Source organism: Pan troglodytes, chromosome 5, assembly GCF_028858775.2.
Source record: "Pan troglodytes isolate AG18354 chromosome 5, NHGRI_mPanTro3-v2.0_pri, whole genome shotgun sequence".
Taxonomy (NCBI): domain Eukaryota; kingdom Metazoa; phylum Chordata; class Mammalia; order Primates; family Hominidae; genus Pan; species Pan troglodytes.
This window is the reverse complement of record NC_072403.2, coordinates 25,089,832-25,112,784: the sequence shown is the minus strand read 5'-3', so window position 1 is coordinate 25,112,784 and position 22,953 is coordinate 25,089,832. Positions and strand designations below refer to the sequence as shown.

Genomic DNA, 22,953 nt, shown 5'->3' with positions numbered 1-22,953 from the left:
CCCTGGTAGCTGCTGATCCCTACAAAGACATGAACTTATGAATCAGGAAGTATAGTACAGCGTGGTTGAGGAAACGCTCTCCGAGGGAGAGCTTCTACATGACTGCTGTGCTTTCAGAGAATCTCATAGCCATCACTGATACCTCTAAGGCGGTATTTAGAAGGTGAAAGCTTGACCTGGTACTTGAGAAAAGTCACCTGACCAGGAATATGCATTATGTTATATGAATAAGAAGTAAATTTTTATTGTGTTAAGGCATTCAGTTTGGAATTTATTAGTTTCAGCTGCTAGCATCATTTTAAATAACATGGACAATTCTTCTTACCATCTCCAGAAATTTTTCCAAAGTGTCTCAAAATAATAACAAATTGAGTAAAACGATATTCTTGCTAGGTAAAGCCAGCATTCAAGCAAGTATTCTAGACCCCAAATCCCTCCTGTAGAGAAATTATAGACGAGCCTCCAATTCCCCCACCTGTCACGTACTTCCACTAAAGGGTTCACAGGAAAGAATATACCCACCACAAAGGTGCCATATAGAATGGGTTTCCTAGCAAATAGGACCTGGAGATATTGTTATATAATAAGAAATATATATGTGGATTCTGCCCCAGATTCCTGACACACAGAGCTCCTAAACCCCTTGTGTATAGGGGTGCTAGGATAATTTTTTGTTCTAATATTAGGTCTTTGACCCAGGTTCCTGACACAGAACTCCTAAGACCTTTGTAATTTTCTGAGTGATAGGAGCATCTGGCACAGAGCTCCTACATTCCTTGGAATTTCCTGGGTGAGAGGAGTACCTTTTGTTTTCTGGCTGCCAGGAAACCAACAATGTGATTAGAAGATTGGAACCTTCAGCTCCCGTCCCCCAATCCCTGGACCTCTGAGGAGAGGAGAGGGGCTGAAGGTTGAGTTGCTCACCAATGCCAGTGACTTAATCAATCATATCTATGTAATTATTCCTCCATAAAATCCCAAAATGACTAATTTCAAAGAACTTCTCGGTTAGTGAAAACATTTGCATGCCAGAAGGCGCTCGCACGCCAACTCAGCAGGTATGGAAAATCCTACACTCAAAGCTCTTCCAGACCTTGCCCTATGTATCTCTTCATCTGGCTGTTCATCTGTGTTCTTTATTATATCCTTTATTAATAAACTGGTAAACATAAAGTTTCTCTGAGTTCTATGAGACACCACAGCAAATTAATTGAACTCAAAGGAGGGGACCATGGAGACTCCAATTTATAGCCAGTTGGTCAGAAGCATAGGTCACAAACTGGGGCATACAACTGGCATCTTAAGTTTGGGCAGTTTTTTGGGACTGAGCCCTCAACCTGTGGGATCTGATGCAATCTCCAGGTAGCTGTGACAGTATTGAATTAAAATGGAAGACACCCAGCTGGTGTCCATTGCTTGGTGTGTGGGAAACACTCCACAGGCACCTGGTTACAGAAGTGTTAAGTGGGTGTGTGAGTAGAAAAAACACTATGTTTTTTCCTATCCATATTATATTCCCAACTCAATTTTAGGTACTGCTTTTAGTTTTCTAATAAGCGAACAAAACAATGAGCACCTTAACACTGAGCGCTACGAAGGCTTAACTGACTTACAGGCCTAAGAAAGTCAAGATGCTTTATCTAAGGTAACAGGTTGTATATTAAGGTTCCTGGATATTTTGTTTATTTGCCTTTTTTGCATGGAGCATCAAAGCAATAGACAATTTTATGTCAGGCTAATAGTGTGGCTGGAACATGAAATTTATAGAAGTAGTAAAAGCAATGATTTATATTATAAACCGAAAGGGTAATCATGTGATCTAAGACTGGCAGAATCAAAAGTCAAAACTGCTGTCAGTCATCTGGAAGTTTTCAAATATTCAGACATTTGGCAGTAAGTAAACAAAAGGTTTGAGTAAGTGACAATTTTTTCTTTAGCTTTTGAGAAAATTATTTTGGTATATACATTAAATATTAATTGAGATAATATATTTCATATATGCATTTTAAATTGTATAGTAATGTAGTACTACCACTATTTTAAAACCTTCAGTTATAGCTTTGGTAAGGTAGCTATTCAAAATACACTTTAAATTTTTTATTGCCTGATAGATTCTGCCCATATAAAATATCCTTCCGGAGATATGGCAATAGAGTAATTTTACTGAAACATTTCCTATTTAATTTTTCCAAGAATATTCTGAACAACCATATGGAAATGTGAATTTTTCAACTAAGTAATGATTTTCTGCAGTCATTGCAAGCAAAATAGAAAAATGCAACTGTGAATCTAGACTCAGAGGTTAAAAACAAATCAGGTAGAGTCCTAAACAAATTAAGGCTGCCCTGGTTCATGCTCTGGCATTAGTGTTCCATATGAATTTTGCTAAAACACTTGCAAGTATTAGAATTTGAGGTCAACAATTGTGGACAGGTTACATTTTCTTTAAATCCAAGATATTTTTAATTGCTCTGGGCCTGTATTATTAATAAGATCCATTGAAAGAAAAGATAGAATCCTTGAATTTATATTCTTTTTATTTTATGAGATTCCTAGACCAGAATCGTAGGATTATTATGGTAGGGGAGAATTGGGAGGTTAACTTAACGGGGTTATAGCCTTTGCATCACATAAATTATAGTACCAATAAATAGTTAACAAATATCAACCATTGGTCTTAGATGCTATTGCAGAATTCTTTTTACAGAAAGAAAACAAATTCCATATTTATGAAAAAGCTTACAATCTAGTTAAGTTTTGAAAAGCCAACACCATAAGGATTGATATAAAGCAAAATATTAAAAAGTAAGTGTTACAGGAACGCCAAAGAAGACTGGCATTAATGGGTAATATTAACTCCAAAAAAGCTGAGTATTTGAGGTTGGTCTTAAAGAGTATGATGGGTATAAATTAGTGAAGAGTAGGGAAATAGAGTTCCAGAATACAGCAGGGTAAGAACAGGGTAGAAACACTAGTGAACATTTGCATTTACACACTTTTTCTTGTAGGTGAGAGTTTACCTCGAGAATGCAGCATCTAGGAATTGTGCTTTTTGTGCCTCTTTCAGCAGATTTTTTAGTTCATTATTTTCCTCTGGCCTTGGTTGTAAGATATTTATGCTCGACTGTGTTCATTGTTTTTTGTGAACTTATAAAAATTGCTTTTTTATTAGTCTATAAAAGCCATGTTTGGAGACAGCCTAAAATAAAAATTAATGCAACTTATCACCCTACAGCATGGAACAAGTGCCTGTTTCAGTCTCTTATTTAAGCACCGCAGATGCGTTGAAACCTAATAAAAATTGTTCCCTGGCACATCAACCCTAATCAGAGAGTAAGAAGCTAAAAATCTGTGAATTGCCTACAACCAAAGGGAAGTCTTTTGAGAGCTGCATTGTTAAAACTCTGAACACAGGCATGTTATGTCTAGAGGCATAAAATCTGGGCTTTGTGAAGAAGCAAATGTTTATCACTTAGTAAATACTCTTCCTCCTTCATCACCTTGACTTTTTAAAACAATTAGTCCTTTTAATTGTGTTATGGCTCTCTTTGGCTTTGAAATATATCTTGCTGGACAGAAAAGGAGGCTGCATTCTTTATGGTCCTGAAATAATAATTGCAAATAGTAAGACATATAAGATGTCCTAGTTTAAGGCATGTTCAATAACTATCTCCCTATATCCATGAGGGTGAGGGTAATAGGAAATACATAAAAATGAGCCAGTTTGGAAAATCATAACAATAACAGCAATAATGATTATTATTATATTACAAACACAAACACAGCACACAGCCCTGTGGATGTGATTGTTTCCAGTGGATAGCTTGGGCCTCCCAGTTCACTTCTGAATGTGCCCAGGGATGCTGTGCAGATGGCCAGTACTTGCAGTGTGAGCCAGCTCACTGGCACACAGAAAGCTGGAGTTTGAGAGGAGAGAGCAAAATACAAAGTGTGTGTCCTAGACTTTCCCATCTAGCCTTCTCATGAGATAGGCCAACAGCCTTCAACAGGTGATGCTTCCTTCAGTAGCCCCACCTCCCTTGGCTCCTGCCCCTGACCTGGCTCAGGAGTCTTCATGGGAACAGTGTGCCCTTGTCTTCATCAAAAGCAGCCCTGCAGGGAGGAGGCTCGGAAGGAACTGGTAAGAAAATAGCACTCTAATGCTTTTTCCTCAGGTGCTCTCCAGATACATTCTCAAGGACATACTCATCTGTGAATGCGGATTTTTATTCCTATGCCTCATTCTGTTGGAGCTGTAGAAAACTAAACTCTATCTGGTTAGTCTTTAGGAAAAGTATGCTGGCCCTCCCAGATGTGATAAGAAGCCAGTTAAAATGATCTGGGCATTAAGGCAGCCACAGTGGAAGAATTCTAGCTAAATAGATACCATCTGTACCCCCAGAGCAAGCACATCACATCCAGCTCCTGACCCGATTATCTCTGAGCTATGGCTCCTGTGGCTCGGTCCTCAAGTCCATGCCTGGGGTTCCCAGAACACAGACCAACTGGTTGTGCAATGAAGACTTTATGAGAAACTTTGTTTTCTCTTTTCCTAAGGGCCTGAAATCAGCAAGCCAAAAAGCATTTTATCCTAATATAGAAAAGAATTAGACAGCAGATGCTTCTTCACAGCAGCCTGTGTGCTGGGGATAGAAAAAAAAAATGGCGTAGCCTTCTCTCTGGCAAGAGTTAGGACTGAATCATCATGGGAGTGTTTGTGGTAAAATTACATTTTTCCTTTAGATAGTGGAATTATTATCACTGGGCTATAGACAGCTAGTCCAGAGTGACTTTGATGAGACATACTCTTTTTCACCACATAAAGAGTGTATCTTTGGCTCCAAGGGAACAAAATATCCAAGAATATCGTCATGGGAGGAGAGCAGATAGGAGACCCTGGAAAAAAGTTGGCTGAGATCAAGAAGGGAGGAGAGCCAGCAAAATAATGAAGAAGATTTGTTTTCTTTTTGAACTAAGGATGGGGATTCGGTCATGTCTCCATAATCGTGTGAACACAAAAGGTCATCCCAATGAACAATGTTCCCAGTGGCCTCCATGAAGCAAACTACAAAATCAATTCTATATCATCTAACCAAAGACCACCACTAGGGACTAGGATGCCTTCTTAGGCTTGATGAGTGAAAATACAATTTTGTCTAGAGGCTTATTCAGATCAGGAAGGAAAAGTAGAAAGGAGAATTATTGAGGAAGTTCCTCCAATACTGGAAAATATTGGATTTTTCCCTTTTTTTTTTTTTTGACAGGGCCTCACTGTTGCCCAGGCTGGACTGCAGTGACATTATCTGGGCTCACTGCAACCTCCGCTTCCCAGGTTCAAATGATTCTCATACCTCAGCCTCCTGAGTAACTGGGACTATAGGCGCTTGCCATCACACCTGGCTAATTTTTGTATTTTTTGGTAGAGACAGGGTTTCACCATGTTGGTCAGACCAGTCTCGAACTCCTGGACTCAAGAGATCCTCCTGCCTTGGCCTCCCAAAGTACTGGGATTACAGACGTGAGCCACCATGCCTGGTGATTTTTTGCATTGCTAATGCTTTAGATTTTCATCTATACCTGGCAGTTGCCTAGATATCCAGCTTGACTCCTTGCTGCTAGTGTCTTCTCTCATTTAATCAATTCTTCCAGTTGGCCTTTGTTTTATCTTTCTAAAAGATTAAATTTCCCTCTGCAATCCCTTCCCTTTGCTAGCTCCTCGTGAAATATCAAAGTCTAGCTTCTTCAACCTGAACATCATCTATAAAATATGGATACTCCCTGCCTCCTCCAATCCTACCTCCCAACAGTCCTCTGATCCAAGATGACTTTCTTCTCACTATTCCTGGAAGATATCTCCTCTTGCATTTCTATGTATTCAGTTGATTATGTTGTTCTCATCAAAAATGGGCACCTCCTTATATACATCTGCTTATCCAAATCTGTCCACTCCCCAAGCCCCTCCTTCAAGATCATCTTCAGTGCTCCTCCAGATGTGTCTTGCGTATCTCTGAATTTCTATAGCATCTAATGCTTATACTTTTGTAATTTTAGCACTCCATTTAGGCTTATTCAGATTTTTTTCCAACATTATTATGTATTTGTATAGAATGTCTTCTCCATTGAAAGAAAAATCTCCTCTGTGACACGGACTGTGTTACGGACATTTCAATATCCCTCATAATACTTCAAACAGTTTAATACAAACATTTAAAATCTTTTTGTTCCCAAATCAGTCTACATGTAGCCTTTAAACCTCATTTCAGCCTTTGGGAATGGGAAAATAAGTCCAAATGTGGCAATCCATTGGAAGCTCTTTTAATTCATCATGCTTCTATCTCTCCTCTCCCCACTAGGTTAAGAGACCAGAGTAACTTTTGAGCTAATGAGGACACTAGGTGACATCAAGCCCAAACACTTTCTGAGCAAGTGGCTGGTCCTGAGAGGTGATCGAGGTCACACAACTATAAGATATAAGCAGGAACTGAAAAATCACATCTCCAGACTCATCACTTGGTATGTTTTTTTCTCCTTTTGTTATATTGCTCCCCATCCTAGCTTTTCTATGGCTGGTGGGCCAGAAAATATTGGTTACTTCAATTTTAGAAAAAAGAAAAAAAACCCAAAACTAAAGAAATGAAAACAATGCGGGAGGAAAAACAAAATGTAGGGTTGGTGTGAACAGGCTTTTAACTTTTCAGTTAGGTTTTCAACGCTTCAGGAATCCAGGGCATGGCTGTCGATTATGGCTGTGCTTTTGTTCACTTTGATTCTGTTTTGATATTTTCTTTTTGACATTTTAGAAGTTGCTTTGGATTGAACTAACCACATTGCTTCTACCACCAATTATGATTAATTGTCAAAAAAGAGCCACATTATGCCCTCCATACTGTTAGGTTGCTGCTTCTTTGTTCCTGATAATTCTACCTGAGATAAAGCAAAAATCACAATGCTGGACCTAATGAAAATATTGATGAAATAGTCAAAGTGACAAATGCATAAAATGTAAAAAAAAGAGTAGAAATTTGATGCACTTTAGAAATACTGTAAGAATCACTACATTTATATTTTAGGATGCCAAGAGGTATTTCTAGAAGGAATAAAATTAACATATGAGTATGGTTTTATAGAATTCTAAAACAAGATTTAAAAGTACTGAATTTAGCTGTTTATCAAGGTATTGGTCATTAAATTCCTTGATTCTCTGTTTCCCCATCAGATGAGAATTATACAACTCACATATTTGCTTTTATTATTAGAAATATATAAAAGTATGTGAAATTGTGTTTACATATTGAATGTATTTTTTGTGGACTTAAAGAAGGGTTGTTTCCTGGGCTGAGACTTATTTTACTGGTTGTGTTATATTGATTTTCCATGTGCATTTGCTAGGAAGAAAATAGTAATAGGATTTTTATTTTTTAAATGTGAGGCTTACCAATCAGGCTACAAGATGTATGAATTCAACCATACAGTGTACAATTTTTTATTCTTTATGCTTCTATGTTATCTTCCCTCCATTTCTCTCCACGTCCCACATTCCATCACCCCATTCTGATCACTGTCAATCACTGCACTGTTTCTTCCTTGCTCTGATCTCCTAACCAGATAGATCCACAGCTGACAGGAACTTATCAGGAGAGACACAACAACTCACAACATACAAGCCATATATGAACCTGACAGCCCCTATTAGGGGTGGATGCGCACAGGATAATGATAGAGCAGTTGACAAATAACTAGCGGTTTGGCTCATTTACACTGAAGAGTTTTGCATGCTGGGGTAGTTATGTGCCCATTTATTGCACCTTCATAGGCAGTATAAATCCGATTTAGTCCACTTAACCCTTTACTGTGATTTTTGCTGAGAATGCACTTACATAGTCTCACAGTAAAAGAGATACTCAGAACTGAGCAAAAAACAAAATCAAAAACTCACTTTCTAATTTTCTTTCTCATAACTACCTTTAGGATCACTACAGATCAAATATAACTAGTGTTTCTGCAGAGCAACATTCTTTTTTCATATATGCAAAGATAATTCTGTTAACATAATAGTTACTTATAATCTAAGTAGGTCTCCATTTCTGCTTTCAGCTTGGTGTAGTTTATAGCAGACCAGTGATAAGATCCAGGAAAAATAAATAAAACAAACATGTAGAAAATAGAAATTTAAAAATAATATGTACTATGTACAATAGCTCAAAAGTTATCAAATACTTAGGAAAGACATGCAAGACCTCTGCACTGAAAAACACAGTATTCAGACACACTTAAAAACTTGTAAATAGAAGCATATTCCATGTTTATAGACTGAAGACTCAATATTTTATTTTTTAATTAAATTCTAAAAATATTCTCATATTTTTGAATTGAATTTTTGAATTGAATTGAATTACAATTTTGAATTGTAAAGTGTACGTTTTATGAACTATGTCCCAGTTCTGGCCATAGCGTCTTACTGATTTCAGCTGCTGATGACAACCTGCTCCCCAGAGAGGGCCATTTTATATCTTAATGGTGTCAAAATGAGGGTTTCTTCATTTGCAGTTCTGTAAAACCTACAGTCAGATGGGTAGGGTGGCAGGATCTGGTATATGCAGTAATCACATTCAAGATTAATGGCCAGGCACGGTGGCTCACGCCTGTAATCCCAGCCCTTTGGAAGGCCGAGGCGGGCAGATCACGAGGTCAGGAGATTGAGACCATCCTGGCTAACACGGTGAAATCCCGTCTCTACTAAAAATACAAAATTTAGCCGGGCGTGGTGGCAGGTGCCTGTAGTCCCTGCTACTCAGGAGGCTGAGGCAGGAGAATGGCGTGAACCTGGGAGGTGGAGCTTGCAGTGAGCCAAGATGGCGCCACTGCACTCCAGCCTGGGTGACAGAGCAAGACTCCGTCTCAAAAAAAAAGAAAAAAAAAAAAAGATTAACATACTAGGGGTTGCTAAGTTGCCTGTAACCAATCATAGAAAGGGTGTGTACAGTAACACATGTAGAATGATTAATAACAGTGTAGTGAGTTAACTAGCGTCCACTCCAAATTCATGAGACACAATTTTTTCAAGTTTTTCTAGTATTTCCAAACTAACATATATGGTTACTACAATTCCTATCAAGATGCCAATAGGTTTTGCTGCTGTTGTTGCTATTGTTGGGTTGTTGCAATGGTGGGTTGGGGGTGTGAAGATTGTCAGGCGTGTTTTAACATATACATTCAAATGACAGGCTACCTTGTGGAAATACAAAGTTGGAGGACTAACACCGTCAGATATCAAGATTTGTTCTGAAGTTTCATAATTAAGACAGTGAGATGTTGGTTCAATGACAGACCAATAGAACAGAATAGAGAATCCAGAAATGGATTCACAAATATATAGTCTCCTGGGGCATAACCAAGTGTAACTGTAATGCAGTGAAGGAAAATATTTTATTTTCAATAAATGATGTCGGTTGAGATGTATATTTATAGAGGAAGAATTAGTTTAAATCATAATTTAAGGTGGCTCATAGATCTAAATGTAAAAGGCAAAACTCTAGGACCTCTAGAAGAAAAGAGAGTATTTTCATGAAACTTGGGGAGAGAATGATTTTTAAAACAGGACTGAAAAGCACTAATTATAAATAAAAGTTTGATTAAGATTAAAACAGTTTCATTAAAACACACCATTAGGAGAGTGGTAAGGCAAGCTACAGAGAGGGAGAAGACATTAGCAATGAATACACACACACACACACACACACACACACACACACACACACACACACAAGACTTATACTGGGGATACATAACAAACTCCTACCTATCAGTAACAAAAGGATATATCAGTAGAAAAATAAGGTAAGGATTTCAACAAGCACTTCTCTAAGAAGCACATCCAAATGGCCAATAAGAATATGAAAAACATCTACCTTCATTAGTTGTCAAGGAAATTCTGACTAAAATATAAAACTCCTACGATACAACCAAATTGGCTACAATAACAAAGACTGACAATATCAACAGATTGTAAGCATGTAGGGAAACTAGAAGCCTCACCCACTTCTAATGGGTGTGAAAATTGGTACAGCTGTTTGAAAAAGTTTGGCAGTCTCCATTAATATATATAGTATGCATAGTTTATTACCTAAATGTTTGTGCTCAACAGAAATGCATATGCATGTGTTCCCAAAATACTATTTGTAAGAGCACAAATATTAATAGATATTTAATATATTGTTGATACCTACAATAAGATACTACACAGCAATGAGAACTGCTATCACATGAATGACATGAATAATTGCTGCACACACTACTGAGTGAAAGAAACCAGACATAGAAGAGTACACACTATATAATTCGATATATGTAAATTTCGAATACTGGCTAAACTAAACCATGTTGTTAGAAGTCATGAAAGTGATTACTTTTTGGGGAATTGTGACTGGGCAGGGCATGGGGCTTCTTGGGTGCTAATGTTCCATTCCTTAGTCTGATAGTTAAAGGGGTGTGTTTGCTTTGTTCAAATACATCAAACTGAGCACTTAAGATTTTTACACTTTTCTACATGCATATTATATTTCATTAAGAGCTTTCTCAAAAACAATACAGATCACCTATTCCTGCTGCTTCTACTAATCATGTGAAGTCATTTAATGCAATTACTATTGCTCTAAAATTGCTCTGTAATATCAGTGCAGTATGTAGAACCTGGTCTAAAATAATCAGGAAATTCCAACTTTAAAGATTTCATGTTGTCTTTTAAAAATCAACACACATACAATCAAGTTGTCAAGGACCCAGCTTGTCCACTGGAGATAGGAGATTCAGGCCAAGAAGAGAATTTTAATATAGTCATGCATTATCTATAACTTGTAGGTTGAATAAAGATAAGAATTAGAGTGGACTTAACTGAAAATAGCCTTGCGATAAAAACAAGTCACTTTATTTCAATGACACTCACTTCCACTGTGATTTTTATCTTGTGCTTATTTAGTTCCTAGGCCCAAACCAAGCCTTCTTGGTGTTTTTTTTTTTTCCTTTTCTTTTCATTCTTTTTTTTTTTTTTTTTTTTTTTTGATTCTTCAGCTCTGCAAAGTCAATGTAACCTATGGAAATGGAATTGCCCTTTGCCCTTTTGCACAATGTCACTGAAGACATAGTAGAGAAGGAAAGCAAGTGTGAAGCCAAAGTATTTGTGAAGTCTGAACTACCTGTTTTGAACTTGAATTTCAAAAACATTGTTTCAAGTGAATGTGATGTTATTTTGCTTTACTATATTAGAAACAGCCCTTTCTTAGTTCAGTCTTGCAAGCTACTCACATAAATTAAAGCAGGATCTCATGAGGGCTGATGAGAGAGAGAGAGAGAGAGAAAAGACAGGTAGCTTCGTACAGGAAAGCTGAAGTATATGTTTTAAGTAAGACTTTGAGGGGACATTGCCAGATTAAAATTCTTGTCCTTAATTTTCCAAATGATACCTTCCTTAGTAAATTTAAATACTATGCCAACTTCAGTTCATTCAGATACATCACCTACAATATTAATTTAATTGCTCCTCTATTCCATTCTGGTTTCTCTTGTTGCTCTGATTTTATATTTGGTTATCAAAATATAAAGACAGAGCCACCTCGAAGCAATTTCCCCAAAGGCATGGAGAAGCAATTTCCCCAAAGGCATGGAAATAAAATAACTTGGGGCATTTTTTAATGTAGCTTGAAATTTCTAGGTAAGAAAATATAAAACTAACGGGAGTGAGAGATGAGAGGGTAAGCAGCCATCCTTAAACTAGTCCTGAGAGATTAGGATGATGACATCTTGTTGTAACAGGGATTCTTTGAGAAGGTGATAAAGGGTGAATAAATAGGTTGCCACTGGCCATTTTATTTAAGGATGTTTGCACCACTGTAGTTTAATGTGTACCTTTAGGAGACTTCAATTACCTGAAGATGAGAGTAGATATTAACAAGGCCATGTTAAATTTACTGTGATCAACAAATAGCTCACCATAGGTGAATCTGGAATCATACTCCTCCAATTTAGCAAGGAATAAACTGGAGTTGTCTGACAAGGACAAAAAACTGATATTTAGTAAAAGACATTTCACAGAAGGTCTGTTCAGAAGGAAATAAAATTTAATTTCTAAGAATTTTTGTGGCTAAAATTGCATTTTAAAAATGTAATAAGCAGCCTCAATAGAAATTCATATAACCAACTGAACCATGCTTATACACACAGCAGTTTTCATCACCTCTTAAGAGACAACAGCTGATTCTTTTGATTGGCCTGCTTCCTAGACAAAAGTTCACTGTCTCTGAATTAGCCCCATGTTTGGAATCATAGCACTTTTTTTTTTAAATCCGTGCACGTTCTTATTGAACAAATCCTGCATGCTGACTTGCTCCAGGGTAAATCACTGTTTGGTCTAAGACTAATAAGCACTCCTCTCCTCCCCGTTATCACCAGTGCTTGATCACATGAAAGGTTGTACTGAGGCTCAAACCATATTCTGTTTAGGTGAAGAAATGGGGTGTATCTTTCTCAATGAAATATAGAAAAGATCCTATGCTACAGTTGTGGCTAATGCTTCCCTGTAACCAACCTAGCAATGTTGGAAAGTTATTAGAAAGCAACTTTTTCCAGTGCTCGTACTTAGTGATATACACACGGACATGGACACTGGAAACCTCGGCATGAATACCATCACCAAGATAACTGGGCATTCATCATGTCCCGTTCAATAAAATAAAGAAGTTAGAAAATAATGCACACTGTGACATCTTGTATCTGCCATGCAAAATTTTAATCACGTATATGACCTTGCATTTGTAGGATATAATAAATTCCTCTTCAAAGGTTTTAGCCCGTAAATTGTTAAGTACAATGAGTTCTGAGATCCTCTCCAAAGAACTAATGTATCAGTATGTTCAGCTCCCCTGTTCGTTGTTCTCCATTTTAAAATTTAACTTCCTTGTTCTCCTCGCCCCTAGTTTCAGTAAACAACCTTTTCCACCAGTTCTAATCAGTAGTTCACATCTGTTCCTCTGGTCACCTGCTCTGTCTTGAGTCACTCCTGGTCACCTGCTCCATCCTGAGTCACCTCTGGTCACCTGCTCTGACCTGAATCATCCTGAGTCACCTGTTCTGTAACTGCCCTTCCAGCCAAACTACTCACCCTGGCACTCTGGCTAGTACCCCTGCTTTCTTTCAAATAGCCAATCAGAATTAGCTTAGACTGTGTAGTCCAACCCTAGCCAATAGGGGAACGACACAGCAGTAGGGGTTACCTGCATCAGGAATAAAAACCTTTTCCCCTCCCTTGTTCAGGTGTGCTCTCACCATTGCTCCATCTGTGATTCACACCCTTCTATGGAAGTAAAATTGCCTTGCTGAGAAAATTGAATTTATGTTCGAGTACTATTTCTTTTGTGGCACCAAAAATTCATTTATAACACATTTATGAATCTATATTTGCTAAAAATGGCTGCGATTGAAAAATCAGAGAGCTTAGAAGTAACTTTCATCTATATTTTTTGTAAATAAGGTGATGCTGATTCTAGATCTTACCAAGGTGTTAGACAAAACAAGTTATTCCATTTAGTGAAAAATGAAGAGCTTTTGACCCCGGGCTTCTAATACTACACCTGCCTCAGTACACATGGAAGGCAAATCATTTATACACTAATAATCACATTTGCATTTTATAATTGGTATGGTAGTAAATAGTTTCTAAGCAAAATGAAATTCAGTTTAATTATTAGGAATTCATGTCACAAAAGGCAAAGCTACAAGTGTGTGGCTGGTTTATCAGAATAGGAAAGCAAAGGATTATATGGATTGAGAAAGCCAGAGAATTCAAAGATAAATAGAAAGTTATGGTTCAGGTCACATGTTATATATAGACTAGAAGCTGAAACCCAAAGAAGTTCAATTACTTGTCCAAGTTCATATAACTAGTTGGGGGTGAAACCAGGGCTATAAAAGAGATCTCTTATTTGTGATCCAATTCTTACCCCACAATACCGTGCTTCCTTTTGAAGATTAGATTTTTATATCTGTAGCTTAATACGCTTTAATCATATATCTTAAAATTTCCTTCTAAGTGATTGTTAGGTAAATACGTTTATTTTCAAAAGTAGCAGTATTGCCTCAGGAGGTCACCAGGAGCTTTTATTGCAGTTTTCATTGTCAGTTCTTCTGGGCTCCAGCTGAAAGCAACAGTCTCCAGACTCCTTTGCAACCCAAATTCAGAATGTGTTAAAATCCCTGGAGACCGCCTTGCCATGGGGCCCTAAAGAATTCATGTAGTCACTAACAAGAGTCCAGAAATAAATTTAGTGGCTAAAATATGGTACCTTGAGCCCCCACATAATGTGAGGCTGTGGGTTCTCTGCTAAAAATGGGGTCTCCAATGTTTGGCTCTGGAAGCTTTAGCGTGAGGAAGACCAGGGCTTGGAGGACATCTGAAGCCCTCTTGACTTTAAAAAAAATTGTTTTCCCTCTTGAATTTTAAATAGAGCTGAGCTGTGAGAATCCTTTTAAAGTTTTTGACAATTTCCTAAAATATAGTATGCACATTGCCATTGCCAGGTGATATGAGTAGAGCTCATTTCACCCAAGTCTTACATTGAAAACCAGAAAGCTAAAAGAAACCATAACTCTTTTTTTCAATTAAAAATACCAATTTGACAGATATTTTACTCACAATAGCCTGGTAACAACCTACCCAAATGGCATGTAGTCATGCATTTTCTTTCTCTCCAAGGACTAGCTATGTCTCATGATTTTCACATATATTATACAGAAGAAGAGGAAATGCTCAAAGATGATGCTTAGCTCAAGTGAGTACTCTTAATGAATGAGTGGAAGGGGAGGACCATTAAGACAACTGAAACAAGAAGAGAAGCAGGTCAGTGTGGGAGAGGGGTCCATAGACACAGCTGGTACATCATGCATCTATCCATCCAGTTAATATTTATAAAATAAACTCCATTTTCTTTCAAGAAACTCACGGTGTTACAGCAGAAATAGGTCAAAAAGGAAACAAAGAAACAGATAATTATTTACAGGTACATATCCTGGTGGATTTTTCCAGCAGACAGGTTGAAAGTACTAGCTTGGGGATGAAATAAAAATTTACAGATGTTTGTATGGGAGAGGGTAAACAAGGAGTATAATAATTCTTACAAATGGCACCAGAATTCCTTTTAAGGTGGGAATTATGTTTGTTGGGAAATATAACTTAATTGCTTGGGGGAAAAAATCGAGATCCTTGTTATTGGTTGGCTCCGAGGTCTCCAAGAATAGAGCTAAGCTGTTCTGTTAGATAAAAGGGTGGTATGTGTGTTTGATTGGGTGGGGAGGAGGGGAGTGCAGGATGGGGAAGACTAGAAGATTCTAGAGCACTTCTAAGAGTGGGCTCTGCAGAATTCTAGGGGTTCCTGATACTCTTTTAAAGGACCTGAGAAGTCTAAACTATTTATAAGATAATACTTTGGTGTTACTTGTTTTTACTTACGACATTGGCATTTGTACTATTAGTACAAATGCAGTGGTTGGTAAAACTGCTGGTGCCTGTGTGAATGAAGGTAGTGGCACTAAAAGATATTTTGTAAAGCTAATTTAATTTAAAAACATCTTTTGGCCTTGTGCAGTGGCTCACACCTGTAATCCCAGCACTTTGGGAGGCTGAAGTGGGAGAATCATTTGAGCCCAGTAGTTTGAGACTAGCCTGGGCAATATAATGAGATCCCGTTTCTACAAAAAATTTCTAAAAATTAGCAGCACATGGTGGTGCATGCCTGCAGTCCCAGCTACTCAAGAGGCTGAGGTGGGAAGATTGTTTGAGCCCAGGAAGTAGAAGCTTCAGTGATCCATGATTATGTCACTGCACTCCAGCCTGGGAAACAGAGTAAGGTTCTGTCTCAACAGAGTCTTTCATAAGGCAGTAAACACTGTAAATTTTATCAAATCTTTTTTTAAAAATTTTGTAAATTATTTTATTTCTTCCTTGATGATTTAGAGGTACTATCTTCAAACCAGTACAAATATTTCATACATAATACCTGGCCATTTTCTAACCAATTGAGTAATTTGTTGCACAATAAGCTACGTCACGTCTTTCAGCAAGAAATACATTAAATTTGAATAGTAAAGACATTACATATGAATTACGGCACAATTAAAATTTGCTTTAAATATTGCTTTGGGGGAGAGGACACCACACTTCTACTCAGTGAAGGGAAACATTTTTACAGTCCAGAGGTCTTTTATTTTTTTAACACGTACGAGGCCATGAATTCATAGGGAAGAGGTTCCAGCAGCTCAGGCTCCTTCCCATTGGTTCTCACACAGTGTGCTTCTCTGGGTGGAGCAGGCTGGCGCTTCAATTGAACCCAGGTACCTTTCTCTTCGGCGTCTTTCTTTATCTTATCATTTTCCTTCACGCGTTTCAGGAAGCCATCTCAGCTCTTAGAGTGCTTAATGTGCTCAATACGCACGTTAATTCTCTTGGCGAGAATCTTGCCCTTAACAACAATGTTAGAGCATGCTGGGGAACATTGTAGGCTCTTCCAGTTTTGCCATGGTAACACTTGCGGGCATTCCTTTTCCAACAGTATGCATTCCCTTGATGCCTACAATGTCACCTTTCTTATAGATTCGCATATATGTGGCCAAAGGAACAACTCCGTGTTTTCTAAAAGGTCTAGAGAACATGTATCACGTGCCTCTCCTCTTTCCCTTTGTGTTCGTCATTTTGGCGAATTACTGGAAGATGGCGGTTCTGGCCGAAAGGAACCATCAAATCTTAATTCTTGAGTTTATATCTCCCTTTCCAAGTATATATCTGGGTATGGTCATATTTTCTTCACAAACTTCAGCAAAAACGATTATAACAGGTAGAATGCAGAAACAGATATGAGAATCAGCCATCTTCTATTATGCCAAACATTAAAAAGGTTTGCAAAAATAAAAACAAGGCCATAGTTCATACGTTGTAGAGCAGGTATGCCACCCAGTACAGTGGCCACAGCCACAAGTGACCATTCACATTTAAATTAACTAAGATTACAGTAAATATCTAACTCTCAGTCGTACTAGCTCACTTCAAGGGCTCAGTGGCCACATCAGCACAGATTACATTTCCATTTTCACAGAAAGTTCTACGGGCAGCATTGTTATAGAGTATATATATAAAGGTGACTTTTTATTCTGTGTTTCTAGACAAAAATGAAGTTTTTAAGAAAAAAGTGAATACTTTCATTGTAATGTGTAAAAATAAGCATTTTTCAATAAAACTTGTCTCTGTTCTGCTTTTCAAGCTCACTTCTTTTGGGCACTTGGAATCTCCAATTCCCACTGTCAGAGTTATTTCAGATCAAGGATCAGAGGAAGTAAGCATATTTATTTATTCCACAGCCCAGAAGGTGTCAACCTCAGGCTCTTCCCAAGCAATAAGGTCATCTTCAGTCAAAAGTCCCTGAATTCAAGTGGCCCTGTTGTCAGTGAAGCTGTTCTGTTGTCAGAAGGGAGAGAGAGAAGGCAAAAAATTCTTCTTTCTAGCATGAATTCAGGTTACCTTCTCAAACCTTCTGAATGGCCCATTTGCCCCCAAAGTCACAGTTCCCTCTTCTGTGTCCAAGTCTGCAATACTTATGACACACATTTCGAATAATATGGCTCTACCTCAGAGATTTAAGATTGCTAGAAACTGGGACAAGAGAATGCCGGTTAGCAGATGCCAGTGCTTTACTTTCCCAATATTTTCTCTTCCTGTGATAACAACCATCATCATTCTTTTTTTAGGAGACAGAAACCCATGCACAGAAATTTGTGTGCTGTTATTCGCAAGGTAACGATATTTGAGTGTTTACTCTCACGCTGGTGTTAATTAGTTCACAGCATATTTAAGTCTGGGAACAAGGCAAGTCAGCTAACATCTCCGAAGGACATCTTTTACACAGCTACATTATGTTCTGACAAAACTCAAGCAGCATTGCCAAGACACCAATGGTGCCTGGTAAACACGGTTTTGGCAGAGTGCAGAGGGATTTTTCTCTACTGGCAACCAGGCAAATCCAGGTTTACAAATGTGCCACTCTTGGTTAATTAGTGACAGTGCTGGCTTTTAATTTAATTTAAAGCAATGTGAGAAAAAAATAAGGAAAAAAAAAGTGGGTAAACAAGCACACTAGTCTCACTGCTGGAGAAATGAAGTTACATAAGCATGAACGATCCAGGTCCGCGAAGAGCTTGATGGATGTGGTTGCTTCTGAAACACAAGAACATCTGGCTACACTGCACAGCTGAGGGGGAAAAAAAAGAAGGGTCCAAATTCATGGACACATTTCTGTCAGAGACATCGGTAAACAGATGGCACTGGTTCCAAATAAAGTCCCATAGATATGCTGAGAGGTTTTGAAAACTCATGCGCCCATAAAGGCATTCTTTTTACCCCTTTATTTCCAGCTCAGTAACTTGTCATTAGCTCCTTCCCTAAGCACTATCTTCAGAGCAGCGACATTTCTGAAGGCAGAGGCAGTAGCTGTCTGAAGAGGTTCTGTACTGTACTGTATTCTCAACCAAGTCTGACGGATGTGATGAGGAAGAACCATATACCACGATCTAGGGTTTCAGTCTAGGTGGGAACCGTACTGCTGCAAGAACCAAAATGCTCCAGAGAAATGAAGGGCTAATAGATAGTAATGGCCAGCATTTATTGAACACTGAGTATCAGACATTGCTTGTATTATCTCATGTAATCGTCATTAGTTTTATATAGTGGCTACTATTATAATTTAAATTTTAAGGACGAAGTTCAGATACATTGGATACCTGAAGTTATCTAAGTAGTCAGCAGCAAGCTGAAAATTCATACTCTGGTCCCTGCTGGCAAAATAATAGGTTCCTAATTACTTCTCTGCCCTGCTTATGAATATTTTGGGAGAAATCATGTACTTTTCATTTGAGGCAGACAAGTCTCAGGCAATCAGAAGGTAAGATGCATCATTCAAAGCAGTAAGTTGCTGTAGTCGTTTGAACAGGGAATCATATATTGTTTAGCAAATATGTCTAGAATCTGAAATTTAAGAGATTTTTGCTTCTTTCTGTGATCTGCTTCTGGTCCAGAAACCTCTTACACATGGAGAGGGAAGGACAGAGTGCAGCAGCTGAGACTCCTTGGAAAGCCAGCAGAAGCCTGTGGCTGCTGGAGGACCTGCAAGCCTCCCATTATTATAACCGGAACCCCACGGGTTTTGCCCATTGCCCCCACTCAGCTGAAACCAATCAGGAACAGAGTTAGTACTCCTAGGAACAGAACATATCGAAGTTCACTTGTTGCCTTTGCTGTTCTAATAGGCAATCACGAATACCCACAAACATCAATGTCATCCATGAAGACGAGATACAATAGAAATTAAAAGCATTGGCTGGGCACAGTGGCTTATGTCTGTAATCCCAGCACTTTGGGAGGCCAAGGTGGGCGGATCACGAGGTCAAGAGATTGAGACCATCCTGGCCAGCATGGTGAAACCCTGTCTCTACTAAAAATACAAAAATTAGCCAGGCGTGGTGGCGTGCGCCTGTGTCCCAGCTGCTTGGCAGGCTGAGGCAGGAGAATCGCTTGAACCTGGGAGGTGGAGGTTGCAGTGAACTGAGATTGTGCCACTGCCCTCCAGCCTGGTGACAGAGCGAGACTCTGTCTCAAAAAAGTAAAATAAAATAAAAGCACAAATATATACAGACTTAAACACCTTGAACACAATGATCTGCAGAGAATCTATGCAATCCTACAGTTCTGAAAATCAGACCAGATGCAGGCAACTGGTGATACTGAAGCAATGCATATTTTCATTAAGCATGACTCTAATGATGTAACTTTTTCATCAACCAAAGAGAATCTGGTAATAAGGCCATCTGCAGAAAAAGACATAAAAAGGCAAAGTAGTGACTGTATTATTGCATTACTTATGCCATACAATTTATGAGACCCAGACTTGTGGTCCAAAATGATAGTGGAAATTACATAAGGCAAACGAGGATTTTGCATATTTTCTGACTTCTGAAGCAGTGCAAAAATCCATAAAATAATTTGGTTCTGTTTTGACTGTTTGCATCTACATTGGTTCACTGAAGTGGTAGAAGGTGGAGAATTAAGACTCATTTTTCAGTTGACAAAATTGAATTTTAGAACTAAAAGAAAAAAATACTTTTCTTTCAAGGCTCACATTGTTATACATGTAATAATACATGTGAGGATAACAAAATGCTTTATGAATTTATGTGGTATGAACTCAGAATACTGGTTATATGGTTTTAGTATGTTTATAATTTGTTACTTCTATCTCTGTCTTCAGATTGGGCCCAGGAGTGATTGCTGATTACTGTATAGCCCATAGTGAGCTTGATGTTGGTCTAAACCCACTTGGGTGAAAGATTATTATGGGCACCCCTTACTGCACTAATACCAGGGAAACGACATCTGCAGGGAAGTCTGACACTGGGAAAAGGGCACTCTTTTGGAATGTGAGAAGTTCATTAGCTGCAAAACATCTTAGCTCAAAATTAACCCTAGTCTGTGGAAGGGTTCTAGATGGGGTGTGACAATACCAACAGTGATAATGATAACTGATAACATTTATTGGGTGCTTGTGTATGTTCAAGGCAATGTGCTCAACCCTTTATGGACATTGTGACTTCGTCACAATAACTCTATTCAATTAGTTCTGTAATTATTCTTTATCATCTGAGAAAGCTGAGGCCCAGAGAAGTTAAAACTTGCTCAAGAACAAACATTGCCAAAAACTAAGTCAGAAAATGATAGCTTCTAGATTCAAATTCTAATGCATCTGGTGCCAGAGCCCCTAAATTTAACTCTTATTTTTGCTGACTGTATGGGAGATCTGGAAGCAGAGCAAACATATCATTTAACATCTTCTCAGGGACGTATTTGAAAGTGGAAAGAGGCACTATTGATAATTACACCAGGACAGCACGAAGTAGGATGTAAAACCATTCTACCTAAGAAGAGAACTGACATGAGACGTGCACCTGCCTGAGATAGGAAATGACAAGTCTGGATGCACTTGGACATTAACATATGTCAACTGCTCCCAGATTTTAATATAAAAATTTTCAAAAGAGAGACTCCCATCACCAGATAGGCAGTTCCTCTTATCTGTTTGAGATGAATATGTGCTCAAAAAGTTAGTCTCTGTTTGCCTTTGCCTAGTATTTTTTAATACCTTTCTTTTAGTTTCATGTTATGCTGTCACAAGCATTTTTAAACATCAAGGACATTTTGCTGTTAAGTATTTGTTGCCTTTCTAGTTTAGGTTGGCATTAAAGTGAGCTGTTTTATATAGACACTAAGGCAGAACTGCAAAATCCTTGCACCCGAATGACCATTTTCAAATGGTTTGGTTTTTAAAGTCTTGGCTGTAGTGAAAATACGCTCACAGCACTTGGTTTAAACTCTTAGGGATTCCAGTATACAGGAAACTGACTTTGGGAGAAATATTAAATATAGGATTATCAATTCTATCTGTTCTTCTCACACATTGCCTTCCCCAAGGCAATATACATGTAACAGTAGCATTTCTTTTTAAGCAAGGCTCTAGTATCATGAAACTGCTATCACATCTGACACCATGGGCCACTTCCTTCTTTTCCTGAAACTTTGCTCTGATGATTTTCTGGCACTTTCCTCCTTCCCTCTTTCCTACTCCTCCTCTGTCATTTCTGCCTTCTTTCTCAGCCCCTCTGAATGTTGCCACTGTCCCTGGGTCTCACTACTGGCTTCCTGCTTCCGTTTCTCTCAATACAATTTGTCATTTGACAATCTCATTGATTTCATGGATTCAATAAATACTTTCAGGTAATACAAGACTCCCAAATCTATATTTCCAGTTCTAGCATTCTCTCCCAAACCCTAACACTCTATCTGTCTAAAATTCTCTATCAGGATTTCAGGATATTTCCTTCTGACATCTCAAATTCAATGCGTGCATCCGAAGCAGGTCTCACACCTCTCTTCTCTCAGCAGCCCCCACCAGTGTCCCATCTATCCCAGGCATGCCTCTTCCTTTGAGTTTCCTCTTTGCACATGAAACAACTTACCTAGCCTCACAATCTGTGCATCCCTTTTTTTTTCCTCATACAAAATAATCCAAAATAAAATCAGTTGACACATTCTCTCAGGTCTACCATTCCAATACCTCTCAAATATAATATATCACTTTCTCTAATTTTTTCTAGCCAAAGTTGCACAGAACATTACTATCTTTCACCTGAAATATGCTAAGTGTTCTCTCCTATTCTTAATTCCTCTTTTGCATTCATCCTGTGTGGTAGCAAGATTCAACTGCTTAAAAAAACCAGATTGGAGTAGGCCATTTTTTTCTTCAAATTTCTATGCATGCAAAATATCCTATTCTGTTCACATTTCTCAGGCTGGAATCTAAGATTCAGTATAGACTTGACCCCACCTCATGATTCAGATCTTAGTTGACATGACATTTCTTCTGTGAGTCCCTCTCTGAGCCCATGGGTTGTGTAGCCCTGATCTGAGCTCTCCCAGCACCATCATAACCTGCATCATGCTTTATTGCAAACACTCATTTACTTACTTATCTTCCCTTAGTCTTTCAAGTGTCTACAAGGACAGAGAGAACAGAATGCTTAGTCACCGTTATATTCCCAGTCCTGGCCTATGGGGGGAATTCAATAAACATTTGTCAAATTAACAAATGAATGAATCTACTCACAGTAAACAAATAAATGGACCTATTCACTCTAAGCTCTGTGGCTCTGGACAAAGTGACTCATTCTCCCCAGTTTAGCCTTTTATCTGTCTCAATGTGGTCCTTAGCTAGTCCTACCCACCAGTCTCCACATGACTAAACTCAACCTACTTTGACAGAAGTATAAGTGAAAATGCCCCTCTCTACCATGAAGTCGTCTTTGAGTCTCCCA

At 38.4% G+C, this 22,953-nt stretch overlaps 1 long non-coding RNA gene across 1 annotated transcript in view; it reads left to right on the top strand.

Moving 5' to 3' along the window:
* Positions 1-873: 873 nt before the first annotated feature.
* Positions 874-22,953, top strand: part of LOC104006740 (uncharacterized) — a 90,961-nt gene continuing 68,881 nt past the window's right edge. The window contains exons 1-2 of the long non-coding RNA XR_001718295.3: positions 874-1,058; positions 6,354-6,513. This is a non-coding gene — a long non-coding RNA (uncharacterized LOC104006740). The remainder of the gene's footprint in view (positions 1,059-6,353; positions 6,514-22,953) is intronic.